The sequence below is a fragment of the Scaptodrosophila lebanonensis genome, unplaced genomic scaffold (assembly GCF_003285725.1).
Source record: "Scaptodrosophila lebanonensis strain 11010-0011.00,11010-0021.00 unplaced genomic scaffold, SlebRS2 tig00001412-arrow-pilon, whole genome shotgun sequence".
Lineage (NCBI taxonomy): Eukaryota > Metazoa > Arthropoda > Insecta > Diptera > Drosophilidae > Scaptodrosophila > Scaptodrosophila lebanonensis.
Window position 1 is genome coordinate 4,792,428 of NW_022060739.1, and position 17,545 is coordinate 4,809,972.

Here is a 17,545-nt window from a genome sequence, read left to right on the forward strand (position 1 = left end):
CAACAAGTTTCGGGAATTGCAACAACTGTGAATGTTGCTGGCAACATGTGCGACATTTGAAATCTTGCCGTTTAAGAACAACATGCGACTGTTGTCAGAGCCCACACAAAACGAATCCATCATAATATGCAAAAATTACACACAAAGTCAAGAGGCAAATGTGGAAAACAAAATGCGCCACTGCCTGCAAATGTTGCCTAGGCTGCCTGCTTTTGTTCTTGTTGTTGTTGTTGTTGGTTTTGTGGTTGTCGTTGTTGCTGCGTTGCTGTTGTTGTTGTCGTCGTCATCATCCTCGAAATCGTCATCATCGACAACTGCAAACAACATTCGCTTGTCAGCGGCAACATCATAAATTGTTGTTTAGCCACATGTTGCCAGGCCTAAGAGAGCCAGCCATGAATCTCAGAGGAGCGAGAGTCGTGAGCGGGATTCACAAAGGATGAGCAACAAAGATTTAGCGAAACTTATTAGGCAAAATTAGTACGACAAATAATTTATTATAAATTACCAATTACTGAATTAAATGATTTTAACATGCCTTGACAAAAGTGTAAATATATAATAGACTACCAATAAGCAAGCACAATTTTATTTTATTTTCTTTGAGCTGTCAGTTTTTTGTAAATGAAAATGATCAAATTGTTATGCTTTTGATTTTTTAAAAAGGTTTCTAAAAGAACACAAATTTATTTTGACTGCATATTATTAAAATATATTCTGTAATAAACGGTACAATATTAGTTCATGGCTTTGTAAACAATTTACATTTCACCCATTATCTTTATTAGTTCCTCAGTTGTAATAATTCCTACATATCATTTAAATTCCCTTTTCTTTTGAGTTGACTCTAAAGTAATCCAAAAATTTTTTATGTTTAAAAATCTTTTAAGTAATTTATACGTCTTGTGCCATTTGTTAATCATACTCTTTAATTTGTCTCTAAAAGCCAATCAGTCGTGATTCGTGACAACCGTTTGCTTATGCGTAAAGCGTGTTTCATCTCTAATTGGCCGTAAAAATTCTCCCGGCCATGCCGCGTTTCCGTGCCTGCCTCTTTGTTGTTGCTGTTCGACTGTTGGTCGTTGTTTCCGATTTCTTATGGTCGATAGTAAGTTTTATTTATTTGTACATTTGCCTGTTCCCCTCCCCCTCCCCCCTTCCTGCTGCACACATTTCAGCTTTTCTTCCTGCCCACTTGACTGCTTCTAATCCTTTGTTATAGCCTTACCAGGCCTGCTTATGCAAATGCTGGCCAATAGCTCCGGCATTAGCATGCTTAGCCTGTCAACAGACTCATCAGGCAGCCAATGGCATAAATCATAATTACATGTCGTCTGCGCCCCCGCAATTTCCCCAACAGCCGCCAACCTCGACGTCAACGTCACATCGTCTCATCACCATCGTTATCGTTGTTGTTGCTGTTGTTGTTGTGGTTGTTGTTGTTACTATTTTTGTGTGTTTGTCTGCTCAGCTGTCGTCTGATTCTGGTTGGCAAAATAAATTTCACTATTTTATTTCGGTAGCTGCTGCCCTCTTCTTCTTCTTCTTCTTCTTCTTCTTTTTCGAGCTGTTGTTTCTGTTTGTGTTGTTGTTGTTGTTGTTTCGTTCATTAATCTCTAAATTATGCGAATTTTTAATGAACGCACATTTCGTTCGATTTTTCATAGCTTCTTCAGCTGTTACACTCAGAAAAATAAAAACTAACTTTAATTTTGAAAAAAAATAAAATTTTTCAGCTGACAAATAAAAATGCAGATTAAAAAATATTTCAAAAATTTCTTTGAAACTTAAAACTTCGGATATTTAGAAGCAAATTCTTTGAGTCATCTAGCTTGTCTCACTGATTTTGAAATCTGAAGACAGAAGTAATTAAAAGCACCAGTATTAGGAATATCGCAAAAACAACTGTAGAGCTTTTATTTATTTAATAATGTAGGTATTAACTTGTTTTTCTGAACTTTAGAAAGATAAGTTTTAAAAAATATATAACCGAGTAAGGGACAAAGCATCATTGAATTATTTATATGCGACATATTTATCTTGACCGCCTGTCTATTTGTTCCTCTGTTTAGCTGTCTCGTTCTCACAGACTTCAAGATCTAGATCATATCTATTATATCTATCTATTTATTATGTCTAATATATCTATTATATCTATAATATCTATAATGTTTATAATATCGTTGAGTATTTTGGTGACCTTCCTCATAGTTATTTTTATTGTTTGGCCGGCTCGAGGTCAGAGTGAGAAAAACCAATTTATTTAATTTTCTTTTCTTTTTCCGATATATTTCGGTTACGCCACGGTAACCGTCTTCAGGGCAACTACAAAACATATAACATAATTAACATATTAAAACTATAACACAAAAATTTTTATATATAATTACTTATTTAAGCAAGTCTGCTCTGTTTGACTTGGAGTTACTAACTAACAGGTGTCTGTAAATATGCGCGCAATTTTCGGTGTCTGCTTTGTAGTTAATTCTGTATTTGTTAGGTGTGTTGATAATGTGTAGCGTTTCGAGAGTGAATCGCTTACTGTAGTGTCGTTCTTGTTGAAGTACTTTCGTTTCTTCAAAGTTGGGGGTGTGTCCAGTCTCTATGCAGTGGGTTGTTAGAGCAGTTTTTTGTGTCAATGTTTGATGCCTTAGTTTGTAGTCTGACTTGTGTTGTGATATCCGTGTTTTTAGTTTCGACCTAGTGGTTCCAATGTAAAATCTCCTACATGGGTTGTCGCTGTCTCCGTCACATGGAATTTTATAGACTACGTTATTCAGGTCCATTTCTGCAATTTTTGCCTTAGTCCTATTAAAAATGTTCCTAAGTGTATTCTCCGGTCTGTGCGCAATTTGTATATCCTCTTTTTGATAGCAGTCTGACTGGGTGAAGCGTTCTGAGAACCCAGATACGTATGTCAGAGATTTGTAGATTTTTGGTGCTCTTGGTTCTTTTTTCTTTGGGTTCTTATGGTTCTTGATTAGGGAATACGTCAATTTGATAGGGAAGTCGTTTTGTGTCAGTATCCGTTTAATTTCTTCCTCTATTTGTTTATGGTAAAATTTGTCACTTGTCTCGAACATCCGTCTTATACAGTTCTTGGCTGTATTTATTATCATATTTTTCGGATGTTTCGAGTGATAGTTAATCAGCCTACCCGATGCCGTCGGTTTCTGGTACCATTTTGTTTTTAGCGTATTCCCACATCTATTTATAGTCAAATCCAAATAATTAAGTTTCTCGTCATTTTCTGTCTCTAATGTAAATTGGATGTCTTTGTGGTATATGTTGAGGGCGTCTAATGTCTTTTGCACCTGTTCCTTGTCAATAATTGCGAACAAGTCGTCAACATATTTGGTCAGGAGTCTTGGTCTATGGATCAATTTCGATGTTGTGTTTTCCAGAAGCTCCTCCATGACTATGTCCGCTATTACAGGGGACGCCGGGGATCCCATCGGTAGTCCCTTAAGTTGTATATACATTCTGTCCGTATACTTAAAATACCTTGTTTCACGGATGCAGAAATGTACGATGTCCATAAACATTCTCTTTGGGATTTTAGTGAAGCTTTCTATCCTGGTCCAGTTTTTACTGATGACATCCATCGCTAAGTCGATTGGGATGCTCGGGAACAGAGACACCACGTCGAACGAAACTAAAATCTCATCGTCTACTATATAAGTGTTGTTGACCTTGTCTTTAAACTCTGAGGAATTTTTAACGTTATATGGTGAGGTATTGGTCAGGTTCTTTAATATCCCAGCGATGTATCTACTAAGTTCGTGACAAGGGGAACCGACTGACGAACAAATCGGTCTCAGGGGTGTTCCTTTTTTGTGTATTTTCGGTAGTCCATAGATCCTGGGTGGTAGTGCAGTGCTTGTAACTAATTTATTCCTTTCAGTCTTTGTGATTATGTTCAATTGGAGTAGTTTGTCAACGAAGTTGTTGTTTTTATTCTGTAGCCTAAGCGTGGGGTCTTGCCTGAGTGTTCTGTATGTGTTTGCGTCTCCTAGTATATCCGTCATTTTGATATTATATTCCTCCTTGTCCATGGCTACCGTCTTATTTCCTTTGTCCGAAGTTAATATTAAAATGTTGTCATTAGTTTTCAGAAATTTTTTGGTTTGTTCCACTGTGTCTAATATTGCGCGATCTCTTGTGTTAGTTCGGTTGTTTGTCATCATGTTCTTAATTAGTAAAGAGAGTTTTATGCGAGCTGTTTCTTGGTTCTCTTTGTTTTTTATTGTTTGTACCAACTCCTCTCCGTCCGCTATGCATTTAAAGAGCGGAAAGCTTTTTCGGTCAGTTGGTAAAGCGTACTTTGGACCCATAGCAAGTAATGCTGTGATGTTTGGTGGGAATGTTGTGTGTGATTGGTTTGCAAACCACTCTGCCTGTTTTTTGTTGTTGTCTGTGTGCCGTTCGTTACGATCGTTTCTTAGGTTCTCCAGTTTTCGTAGTTGTCGTTCTTTGAGAGTTGTTGTCAGTTTGTTCATTATGCTCTCTTCACTCTCAAAAAATGCTTTTGTATCGTCCGTGACGTATTCCCTAATCAAGAACCATAAGAACCCAAAGAAAAAAGAACCAAGAGCACCAAAAATCTACAAATCTCTGACATACGTATCTGGGTTCTCAGAACGCTTCACCCAGTCAGACTGCTATCAAAAAGAGGATATACAAATTGCGCACAGACCGGAGAATACACTTAGGAACATTTTTAATAGGACTAAGGCAAAAATTGCAGAAATGGACCTGAATAACGTAGTCTATAAAATTCCATGTGACGGAGACAGCGACAACCCATGTAGGAGATTTTACATTGGAACCACTAGGTCGAAACTAAAAACACGGATATCACAACACAAGTCAGACTACAAACTAAGGCATCAAACATTGACACAAAAAACTGCTCTAACAACCCACTGCATAGAGACTGGACACACCCCCAACTTTGAAGAAACGAAAGTACTTCAACAAGAACGACACTACAGTAAGCGATTCACTCTCGAAACGCTACACATTATCAACACACCTAACAAATACAGAATTAACTACAAAGCAGACACCGAAAATTGCGCGCATATTTACAGACACCTGTTAGTTAGTAACTCCAAGTCAAACAGAGCAGACTTGCTTAAATAAGTAATTATATATAAAAATTTTTGTGTTATAGTTTTAATATGTTAATTATGTTATATGTTTTGTAGTTGCCCTGAAGACGGTTACCGTGGCGTAACCGAAATATATCGGAAAAAGAAAAGAAAATTAAATAAATTGGTTTTTCTCACTCTGACCTCGAGCCGGCCAAACAATAAAAATAGTTTATAATATCTATAATATCTATAATATCTATAATATCTATAATATCTATAATATCTATAATATCTATAATATCTATAATATCTATAATATCTATAATATCTATAATATCTATAATATCTATAATATCTATAATATCTATAATATCTATAATATCTATAATATCTATATTATCTATAATATCTATAATATCTATAATATCTATAATATCTATATCTTTCATATCTATCATACTTTATCCATCATATCTACTATATCTATCTATCTTATCTATCATATCTATTATATCTATCAAATTTATATCTTATCTATCATATCTATCAGATTTATCATATTCTTTAAATCTATCATATTGATATCAAATATTTATTGCCATCCACCAACTAGCGCTCGAACCTTTTAAATTCATGCCTGTTTCATTTTTTCGCGTGTACTTTCTGCCGGTGTCAGCGCCTCAGTTTTAATTGAAAAACGCTTCTATGCCATATAAACTTTGTTTTAGAATTGGCCCATTGGTATGTATTTTAGACGCTTGGCTGCCGCAGCTAGCTGATAAGCGTGCTGGCCATTTGCATGCGTTGCGTCGCCAGTAGTCGGGAATGGCTGTGTTGGCCATGTTGCGGTCGCCACTTGGGTGGGTTCCCAGACGGGGTCCAAAAGCGAGTTGCTAATGAAGCTGCCGTTGACTTCCCAGGCGGACAATAAATATTTTAAGTTCAAATTAATTCTAATTTTTTGTTTTGGCCAAAAAGCTTAACCTTTTGTACGCCGCCAGTAACGCCAATTCTTTTGATCTCGCGCACAATGTCCAAAAACCTACACAAGAGAATAAAAATGAAAATGAAAAAACTCGAAAAAAAAACAATATTCGACAAACAAAAATTGTCGCTTTTGGGCAGCTCAGCATCTGATCTGCGAAGACTTGCTGCTCGTCCAATAAAAACGCTATAAAATACTAATTGACTCCACCCGAGGATTAATTTTAGCGGTGAATTTATGTTACACAACAACTAAATTAAATATTTAGTTGGTTTTATGCGGGCTTTATTGAAATATTCGGCCCGTCGATGACAACAAGAGAACGCGGAGCATCAGTCTTTGACGGCCAGCGAATTACTTTGTATTGAAATGGCTTTCTAAACGATTTCATCGCAAATTTATGTAAACTGTGGGCCCCTCGGTCTCACTCACAATCACCAAATTATGCATAACTAAAAATTTACAGCATTTAGCGAAATTTGAGCCTCTTCGTTTATTTCTTTTTCTGCTGAGAAGTTGCGCAAAATTGTCAACACTTGACGTTGGTTCAATGAACCAGCTAACTGGCTGCTAGCCATGATGTAAAGGATGTAAAGGCCATGTAACAGAATGCACAATGGGGCCTATTAGCAACATATTTTTTGAATGAGAGTTTACTTTGTTCTTTCATTCTTTCTTTTGCATACTTTGAATATTTATTGGAAATCTGAAGAAAGCATTTGTAAATAAAAGCATTTATTTTTGAGTTGGCGTAACTTTTTCAATATACATACAATTTCTTTGAAAGCAGTTTTCTTATCACTTTGAAGGGTTTAAAAACTAGAAAAGATGCCTTAATTTCTTACTATCTTCTGTATATTCTAATAGCTTTGCATAAGGATTTAGTGGCGCTCTTAGTTGCTTTAGTCAATCGTGAATGTGAAGGATGCATTGCATTTTACAAAATAAAGCGCAAATACAGATGTTATTTCTCTAATTTTGTCTCCTTCAAAAGGAACATATTGCTGATGACGACAACAAGGACTACGACGACAATTGATGTTGCTGGCGACAATTTCATTCGACGGGTTAAACGAATTAAGCGAATTTAAGCTTTTGCCACGCAAGCTAAATGCAAGATTTGTTCAATATAACAATTTTTACGAGATTGTTATGCAAATCGTATAGCGTAATTCCTTGAGAGAGACATACAACACTTTAATATACCTAATAAGTCTATTAAACACAAAGCCTATTTGTTTTTTGAGGTAAGGTAAGGCTATTTTGGTGGTCCACAATAAGTGGCTTCGCATAGACAAAAGTTGTGGCTTAGATATGCCCGATTTTGCAGATCATTTAAAGGGTTCCTAGTCGATCCTTGCTATTCTGATTCTGCTATGCTGCGAAAAAGCCGGTAGCGTGTCGGGAGAGTGTTTTGCCACCTCCTGATGTTGTTCCAGCCCTTCCATCACTGCTGGATCTCTTCTCTTCCTGCTTCTGTCTTCCATGGTTACACCTAGCTTCTTGGCATGGGCAGAAATCTAGAATAACCTGTGGTTTTATCTAATTCTGCATTTCTTTTATTGGAGTTGGTTGAGTTGTTTGCCTCTAGCTTTGATTAAATATATTTAAAGCTCTTTCTGCTTATTGTAAGTTCTAACAAAATTATACACACATTATTGATTTTGATTTTCTGATATACAACAATATTTTATCTTTTGTCTAAGCAGCAATTCGTATTTTATTTGGATTTTTGTAAACAAAATGTTCAGTACTTATTAAAATAATTTTCTTCATTTTTAATATATAGTATATATCGGTTTTTTTAGGTGATTAGTAAATTTTCTGTGCAGCAATGTTCTTGCAAATCCACGTTTTTTTTTTTGCCGTTTGCAAATAAAATTCCCCCACAGTGTCGGATTCGTTATTAGATATTTTTGTCATTTGTATAGGCCTTTTTATGTCTTTAGTTTTATTTAGTTGAAGTTCCCTATTGTATTTATTTTTTTCTTTTACATCAACAGCATTGTTTGTCGATGAAATAAATAAATAGAGAAACAAATGAATAGAGAAATAAATAAATAAATAAATAGAGAAATAAATAATTAAATAAGTAAATAAAATAAAACCTTTGTGTTAAGGCGATTGCAGCATCTAAAACAAATCGCTTGATGTATTATTTACAGGATATGGAAATTATTTTGGAGTGATAATTTTTTAAATAAAGTTCAAATAGAAGATTTAAAATTGTAGCTAATATCTAAGCTTCAGAGAATAAATAAATAATAATAATTTATAATCTCCTTAACACCAATGTCTCGCAATACTTTAAAATGCAGCAGAATTAGGAAGTCCTAATTATTAATGGTATATAATATGATTTGTGCCACAGTAACGTGTCCAACTCGGAACGCTGACAATTTCTCATATTTTTTGGTCACTTGGCATTTTGCATTGCAAATCATTTGGTTGGTTGGTTGGTTGGCTGCAATCTGCGTGTGTTCGCGTATTATCCTTATAAGCGCACACACAACGCTGCCTCATATGCATATGCCACACCAACCACACACAGACAGAATTAAAGAGAGAGACACAGATATAGGCAATGGGAAGCGCAGGCATCAATAGTCAATAGTGAGGAGCAAGTGACTGGCGCGTCTTCAGAGGCATCAATCTATTCCACTGCCCGCCTCTGCTGGCTGCCTTCCCGCAGTCGTTGTCATCGTCATCATCATCACCATCATCATCATTATTATCTTGTGGCATACAACGCGCTGCATGTTCTCGTCTTTGTTGCTGTTGTCGCCATTACTTGTGAGTGTGTGTGTGTGTGCTATCTGATGTTTGCTATCTACGCTCCTGCTGTGCTTTTCCGTTTAAACAGCGCGCCTGCTCCTCAATGTCGCCTCAACCTCGCATAGGAAGAGACAGACGAGGCGACACTGCCTTTGCCATTTCCATTGCCATTGCCATTGCCATTGCTATTGCGATTGGCATTGCCATTGCCATTGAGCATCGCCAATGCTGGCCACGTTGAACGCTGAACGTTGCTGCAACTGTGGCACGCATGTTCTAAACTGATTTCCCATATTTACTGACAACTAGACAAATTTCTGGCATAAGTCATGCTCTGACCATCATCTGTCCATTCCTCAGCCTCCTCTATCCTATTTGTCTTTTTGTTTTTCAGTCTCTTCCGCTGCCATTTGCATAAGTTCGCGCATTATGTCCAAAAGTTGCATTTGTTCTTGGTATTTCATGCTGTTGCTGTCGATGTCGATGTTGCTGTTGTTGCTCAGGTTGCTCTCACGTTGCTGCTGCTGCTGCTGCTGCATCGCAATCTTTTGCATAAATTATCACAACGCATTAAACAACAATTTGTTAAACATTCCACGAAATTGCAGTTGTAGCGATTTGTTGGCTCGTTAAGTGAAAGAGAGAGTTGGCGTCTACCCGTATAAATACTCGCAGCACTCTGGCTGGCTGCCCACTTCGTCTGATCAGCATTGATTTCTCTCTGAAGCTATTTACCTGCGTCTAGCCAGGCACCTGCAACTGCTCTTGTTGTTGTTGTTGCTGCATATATTCACATAATTTCTCATCATCAAGCGACAAACGTTTTGTTTGCCATTAAATTTCCATTTGATTAAAGTTATGATTAATTGCCTTCATTGTGCAAACAACAGAAGCAACAGCAACAACAACAACAACAACTACGATCGCGACCGCAACACCAACGACATCAGCGACAATGAAGCTAACATCGCCTAACAACTTCATTAGCCATTTGAAGGCAGCGTGAAAGTGTAGCAACAATATTTTCGTATAAAAAATCGATCGAGATATGCATCCGAGGGCTATAAGATAACTAACTGGACTAGACAGGCTTTACTTAAATGCCGAGTAATTAATTTAAATAAATATATGGGTATAAAGCAGAAGGGCGAAATTTAACTGGATTAACAAAATGTTTGCCTTACTGTCTAGAGGTTCTAGTGTTAGTTTATTAAATTGTTTGGTAAAAAAGTGTGATAGAAAAAACCTATTTTTATTTTAAAATTGTTTGCTAAAAAATGTCAAAGAAGTCATGAGAAGTCGCAAATATCTTATTTTTAAAAAGCCTTAACAATTTTATTTCATATTTCTGGCTTGCATTTGTATAGTTTAAGAAAGTTGAGATATATAATTGATGGTTGAGAATAAATTCAATTCAATTTTATTTCATATTTCTGGCTTGCATTTGTATAGTTTAAGAAAGTTGAGATATATAATTGATGGTTGAGAATAAATTCAATTTAAGGACATCTTATACTGATTTCATTTTAATTAAAAGGCGAATGTTTTAAATAAGGCGTTCATTTTAGTGTAAAAGTTTATTGACAATAAATGTATTTAAGTGCTTTTATAAAATTCCAATGACTTATCCGACACTTGTAATGCTTTGTAAGCACAGAAATATCTAACTGAAGCATCGAAATATGTGAGCTATAATTAAAAATATAACTTAGATATACTAAATGTATTTTACGTTGTTAGTGTTGTGTTAGTGTTACCTATTGGGATTATTTTATTTATAAACCTTATTTATAAACCTTCAGCCTTACAGGCATAATACTTTTAAATTATTACGCTAATCATTAACAATTTAACTATATCGAACTTAATAATTAATTAATTTTATTCTTACTTTAAACATTTTTCATATTCATCATTAATATTAATTTTTTTTTTATTGAATGAATGAATATTTAATTCATTGACAATAAATAGTTTCCTTGCATTGAAATTATTTCTGTAGCGGGGGAATACATTTTCCGGAGCTTCAAGGCAAACGAACTACCCAAACAACCACACATAGTTTTAAAAAGCTAAATATGTATAAAAAAAATTAATACTTTTTTGTAGTAATCTTTTATGAAATGTGAATGGAATAATAATAAGAACTGTCCTAAATCGTTTAAAACCAAGATCAATTGTCAGCCGTGGCTTCTGTTTTTTTTTTTAAGCATGTCTTTTCGAGACTCCAAAGGTTTTAACCCTTTTATTAAGAGTAATTTCTCATGCCCTCGCTTCTCAGATAGGATTTTCTGTTATATTTTACAACAATTTACAGACTCTTAATGAATCAAAGCCCTTTATTCTAAATCATAATGCTGTGGAACACAAAACGGTAATTGACTTAATTAATTTAAGAAAATTTTAATATAATTAATATATTTTCTCTTAATCTTTATAGTTTAATAAATAACATTGATTATTATAACTTAAAATGTACGTTCAGCATCCATTATCAGGTAAAAACGTACTTTCGCTTTACAGTCTATATTAAGAGCATTGTGAACATATATGATATATATTTCATCAACCTTTTTTAATTCCTATAATTAATATTGTCAATAATTCATAGCCATACTTTAAATGGCACTGGCACACTTTTTCCCAAACACTTTCGACCTTTAAACAAATTGTTCAATTCAAATTTGAAATGTTTCTTTACGATCAATTAACATAAATACGCGTATTTCTTATACTGCCCTCGTTAATAACTACGCAACATGAACTTCTAATCAGTTAGCATCACAGTTGTGCTCTTTTTCAGGCAACATCTTTGGCTAATTAAGCTACACAATGTCATTGTCTGTTCGACTCTTCTTCCTCTTCATAATTCAGTTGTTGCTTTTGTTGTTGCTGTTGTTGCTGTTGCTCCCAATGTGGATGGCGTTGTTGTTGCTGCCTGCATATTAAATTTCATTGATGATCTACGTATGCCTAGAGTTGCATTCAATTTTTCAACGCAACGGGAGATTTTCACACATTTTAGCTCTTGGGGCATGTGAATGCAATGCCGGCGAAGGCGACAGAAACAGAAACAGCAACGGCGATGGCGACAGCGAACAACCTGCCACACATAGCAGCACACACACACACACGCACACACACTCATTTGCGGCGCACATGGCGTATGATTAATGGCGCGAGCATTTAATTGAGTTATTGTGGCGCTGACATGGAAGTATTTTTGACCCAACGACCTTGTCGCCGTTCACAGTACTCCTCTCCCTGGGAAAGGGAAAGAGGGGAGGGAGGGGGAGAGGGAGGGGGCACTGCTACGCCTCGCTACACTAAATGGAAGTGGAAGTGCAAATGTGTAGTTATAAAGTACGAGTATTTGCAAATTCTTCATAAATTTTAATCAAATTAAAGAAAGCCACGCAATGCTGGCTTGCTCGTCGGGCGACGGCCGCGCAAATAAATTGAAGCGCACAAGCTCAAGAAATGCGCATAAGTAAGGATTACGCCGGGCCTCTTGGAACTCTTGCGTCTGGCTGGGATCAGTCGCAAAGGCTGCCACAGCCACCGACTCTTGCACAATGGCGCATAATTTTCAGTTTTGACCTCTCAATTCGACGTCGAGGGACTGCAGCAGCAAACTAAATAAAGCGGGCCACTGGCTCTTGGATGCTGCCTGCCTGCTGCCTGCTGGCTGCTTAAATCCAATTGAACATACACTGGCAGAAAAAAAGTGAAGCAGAAGTGGCATAAGAACAAGTCTTGGCGCTCCAATTTCGGTCTAGCCAGCAACTTCTCTTCTTCAAATCATCGCCGGCCCTTCCACAGCTTCTTTGTCTGCGCGCCGCTCTTCCTCTGCTTTCGCTTCGTCAATTCAAATTAATCAGAATTAGGCAATTACAGAAATTACAAAAATTACAACGTAATTTTCTGGGCTCTTCACTTTAAAAGCTTTTGAAAAATTGCGCATGCGTATTGGTTGCCCACAATCCTTCCCCGTTCCCGCTCCCCAGCCGCTTCTCATCCCGAGCCGCCTTTAGCTTGTTTGTGGCTCGCAAAAGGAAGCAAGACCATGTTGTTGCTCTTCCTCTTCCCCTCTTCTTGCTGCTGTTGTAATTGTTGTTGTTGTTGTTGTTGCTGCTGTTTCGACCAGGAATTTTTCGCAAGTCAGTCGCGGGTTTTGCCAATTTCAGTAGACCAAGTCACGCTGTTGTTGTCAGCGGCGTGCACAGTGTGTGCGAAAAGCGCATGCTCTTCACATTTTCCATCTTCCTTCTTTTTAATGGCAAATTGCATTTTTGTTACCCTGGTAATGGAAAGCAGCGACTAATTGGTAAAAGTCTTTACCATAAACTTAAGTATAATGCACGCATTTGTCATTTGTTCGCATTGCTCTTGCCCCACGGTGCATTCGGTTGGGGGCTATTATCGCGCAGCTGCCTCGATGTAGGACTGACTGCCTGCCTGCCTGCCACGCCCTTTGTTTGACTTGTCGGCATTCCCATTGTCCCTGTCACTTTGCATACAAAGTCGTTAACATTGCGCATTGTTAACAGCCACAGTCTGAGCCATGAGCCCTAAGCCCTGAGCCCTGATGTCTGCCTGCCATCCTGCCTGCCACAAAGTGTGGACATATCGCCACAGTGTGGGACAGCAGAATCGACAGTTTCGGATCTGAATTTCAATCGCAACTCCAACGAAATTGCATTACTTTGAATTTGAAAAGTAAAAAACCATAAGCTATTTAGTTGGTGAATGGCAAGGATGGCTTATGGGCGATAGGAGGAATTAGAACTATGAATGAACAAATTCTGTTATATATCATTGACCAAAAGGGCCACTCAAATAGCTATATTTCATCAGATATTACGTCAGATAACTATATCTGTCCGTCTCTCTGGCCGAATGCTGGAATTTCAGTAACTTTAAGAAAAAGAGGAAGATAATTTCTTGTCGTTCTGGAAGAAACTGAGAAATTAAGGCGACCTAATAGGAAAGGAGAATCAACACTACCGGCAAACAGTTTGTGGAGAAATATAGCTCCAAGGACAGTCCGCCGATTAGCCAATGAAGAAAGATAAATAAGCAGAAGTCTGGTCGAGTAGGGCGGCACACGAAGGTTGGGATCCTTCTTAGTGCTGTACATATTTATTATTATAAAAACCTAAATACTCATGGGAACATACTCGTTGTAGGTCTCGCAAGAACCGAGATTTTATTTTGTCAAAATCAATAAATTCAATATGGCATTATTTTGAATATTCTGTAATTTCTTAGTCATTTTCTATAGTTAAAACAAGAGTGAACGCTACAGTCGGAAAATAATTCGATATTTAAATAAATCAAAAGAAATTCACAAATAAAAATAGCTTAAGATCAGTTTCCTGAGAAATTGTAGTAACAAATTTAACACAAAAAGAATTAATTTAAAATAGTTAAAAAAAAAACTATTTGCGGACGTCCTCATCCGACAGAATTCTACGACTGTATGCTGAACTGGAATAAAATTTGTAACTACGTCGACTTTTGCAAAAAGTATTGATCAACATCAGTTTACAATAAGTCTTGACAGGCGATTGACTCTTTGGATACAGGGTATAAAAATCCACAGGCAAAATAGATTTTTTTAAGTATTTAATAAGTTTTTAATACTTACAAGTATATGAACATCAGTAGTTAGTTCATCACTTAAAAATAAGATTTGTATACACAAAGCAAAGTATGTAAAATGTATAAAAATATGGTTGCCTTGATTAAATCCACAAAAGAACATCCATGACTACACTACTCTGTTATCGAAAAAAACCTCAAACCTTCAATCTCAGCAAGATTAAGATTAGCAATCAAATCGCCACAATTTCGATTACAGTAGCTTTTACCCCGCGATTACGATCGCAATGAATATTTAACATTTGCAGTCTCCTATCCAGAGGCGATAACAGTCCAATTAACAGAAATGCACTGTGGATGTGGCTCTTGCTGAGAAGTCAACAGTGGAACTTAACAGAGGTTGGAGCAGCAATGTTAGCAGAGCCAACATTTAAGGAAATACAGATTAGTGTCGCAGTTTTCAATCAGGGAGAGAGGGAGAGAGACAGAGAGAGATAGGGAGACTGATATTGTGCTGTCACTGCATTGCCATTGGGTCCCCATTTGATCATAAAATTTGTCATTAACTTTTTTATGACATGATTAATTAATTGTATTCGACATTACAGTGCTGCAAAAACTTCAAGTAACAAGAAATGTTCGCTTTATTAAGTACTAAACAAAAATTTACTTTAGTTTGTGGAGTGAAACACGACTTATTATTAATTATATATATTTTGAAATTATTTTAATTTAATTAAATAAATTCAATTTCTCTTATTAAAAAAATTACTAACGGCTTAATAATCCTATTGGTCAAAAAATATCACTATCGGTTATTACTTAGGTTGTTTCTCCAATCGGTTCCTAATGGGTGTTTTCTGGAATCAAAATGATGGATATTTGATAAATAAATATTATGTTGGTTATACTTAACTCGTATTTTGTATTACACTTTACTTTAACTTGTTCTTTGCCTAGCTCTTTGGATCAGCATAATAAATAATATATTAAATAATCTCTTAATTTTATAAAATAGTTTAAGTAGCTTAATCAAATCGATTTAAGTGTTGTTCTATGAAAATTTTTTGTTTTTGTGATTAGTGCAGTAATTTATAAGAATTTTTCTTGTTACACTAGGATATAATAATAATAAATAATAAATAATTTAGTCTTAACTTAAACAACCATGAGGTGAACAACCCCTCAAGCTCTTATAGAAGACATAATGCAGTTCTTTCATAGCGATTACTTTATCTAATATACTTGTATAAAGTTTAATCAGCGTCCCAAAAACAATCAGCATTTTGAGAGCAGGGTCAAAGATCTTTACAGCAGGTAGTATTCCGCAAATTCCTGCAGTGCACTAAATCGAGCGCCCACTGTACAAAACGAGCGTGTATATTCATAAATATTATTGGACTTGCGCTTAAACACGCGTCTAATTGCCGTACACATCGGAGCATTCAAAAATGGTATGTAACTGCTACCGTAGTTGTTTTAGTTGTTGTTATTTAAGTTGTTGTTATTAAAGTTGTTGTTGTTGTTGTTGCTGGCAATCAAAAGCTCAATGCGCTTCACTTAACGCAAGTCAGCCAGCGAGCACGGGCAGTGGTGAGAAGAAAAAAGAAAAAAGGAAATATTATCTACAAATCTTTAAATTGCCACAAATTAACAGATAATTCGCTGAAAATTAACGAAACGAAAGAAAAACTGGCGGCCGGACTTTTTTCGCAGCCAACGCCGCTAAACAGATTCCGTTTGACTTCAGCGCGCAAAGGCGACGCTAATAGATACTTTGCGTGCAACATGTGGCAGCAAAGCGCGGCAGCCAGGCTGCAACTGCAAAGGCAACAACAAAAACAACAACAACAGCAGCAACGACTCCAGTGGTGTGTTGCACAATACCCAAATCCAATTTTCGAATTCCCACATGCGTTCATTATCGGACGCGGACTCGTCGTCGACTCCGCAACTCCGCAGCTCTTCGGCTGGCTTTCGGAGTCGCGGGAGTGCGCGCGCGTGCGCATAACTCATTTCGCACTTTGTCCATTTCATAAGACCAATTAAAGCGGCTCACACACACACCACACACATACACACACACACTGAAATGGGTATGGATGGTTAGATGGCTGACTGGCCAGCATGCGCTGTGGGGCGCCTTTTGGACGCGGCCTGCGACAATTTTCCATGCAGACGTCGGATTAAGTGGAAAATTTGACAAATGCACAGAGATTGGCTTTGCAGCTACTCGTACTTCGATTTGGTGCTTGCCCGATAATCACCTGCCCAAAAAAATGAGACAAAAATGATGCACAAGCTCGCCAGAGATGGGCGCGTGACAACATTTACACTCGCCTTATCAACTAATTGCGAAAAGACAAAGCTTTGCAGGTCCTTTTCCAAGTAAATGCGTGAAAAAGTTTGTAAAAACTCAGTTGAAATTAGAGACTTTCAGGCATTTATTGGCATTTATTTATTTAATATATCAAACAATAATGCTGTCAATACAATTTAATAATATTAAGTTATAATTTAAAGTTAAAAAATTAGAAAACCTCAATAATAACTATACATTAATGTCTATTAGTGCCTCCGTCGGGGTTTTATGTGGTTTATTTTATTACAAAGACCTAAACCACTACAAAAATAGATAGTAGAGGAGAAAACTGAATTCTACTTAAGAGCTATCTAGGTGAAGTAAAGCAGAAAGAGAATAATAAACAGGAAGAGAATAAATAAAGAGAAAAAGCAAAATCTCGAAAATACAGGGTAAGTTTTAATAAGAACTAACGCTTCGTTTGAAGCCGCATTGGGAACTAAAACTCTCCAGAAAATATTTGAAAAGCTGCTCCAGAGGTTTTCTTTTTGTGCTATAAGTTTTCAAGAGGACACATATATTGACAAGCTTATTGGCCCAAATCGCAATTACATTTGCCAAGGTCTTCATTTATATTAAAATTGGAAACTGGCTTTTACACTTTTTTTACATTTAAATTCAACATATTTTGCTTAAACATTCCGCTCAAGTTAACTGACAACAATACTTCTGTTTTTTTAGTTATCAAAGATTTGTTGAATGATATTAAATTTTTAGCGCTTA